This window comes from Zeus faber (genome assembly GCF_960531495.2).
Source record: "Zeus faber genome assembly, chromosome: 7".
NCBI lineage: Eukaryota > Metazoa > Chordata > Actinopteri > Zeiformes > Zeidae > Zeus > Zeus faber.
This window is the reverse complement of record NC_137203.1, coordinates 2,925,899-2,926,825: the sequence shown is the minus strand read 5'-3', so window position 1 is coordinate 2,926,825 and position 927 is coordinate 2,925,899.

The following is a 927-nucleotide window of genomic DNA, read 5'->3' as shown; positions in this document are numbered from 1 at the left end:
TTCACCAGAAGAAGCAGGAAACCAAATGTCATTTCCTGTTTGTTGCTGTTACTCAGATCATGCTCCTCGGTTGTACAGTGGATCCATTCCTCCGATCCTCGGTTTTCATCCGTGTTTGAGGAAGCACCAGGTGAGAAGGTTCCGGTGCTTCCTTCCACGCATCCACCGAGCGTGACTCCCCGGCTCTTTGTTCCACTGACGGTCACGGTACCTTCCAATAACAAAGTCAGAAGGTTTTTCACAGCGACACAGAAGCCGAACGAGCGTCAAAGAATTCAGCGTTGACCAGAGAGATGTGGGCGGAGCCGCCCCAAAACCCTCCCTCAACCTGGGTTCTTCTGTTCTCCATACAGGTGTCGTTCACGCTCCATCCTGGCGTCTCAGTGGCCGGCGCCGCGTGTCCCGGGCGGCCGCGTGCGGCGACCCCGCCCGAGCAGATGCTTAGAATGGGGAATGGAGGCGACTCGGGGCCCCTGCATATGCTGCCGGAGCACGGCTGCGACTGATTTATTCATCGCGGTGAATAATGTAGACACACTTTAGGTGATCGGTGTCTCACTCGGGTGGGTGCCACGCCCGCGGGGCTCGCGACAAACTGATGTTCACGTCTGCGAAGATCAATCAAGTTTCTTAATCACGCGATCGGGTGGTGGAGGACACGTCTAACGTGATGGAGCGCGGCAGGGAGCGCCGCTTGAGTCCGGTCTCAGCATTGGGAGCTCGTTCTGGTGGATGTGGACCTGCTCCAACTTTGTACTGCACCCGGAAAACTACCGACCGATTTCATAGAAGGAGTTTATATCTGGTAAAAGAACATCTAGTCCTCTGTCCGAAGGAGCATCTAGTCCTCCGTCCGAAGGAGCATCTAGTCCTCCGTCCGAAGGAGCATCTAGTCCTCCGTCCGAAGGAGCATCTAGTCCTCCGTCC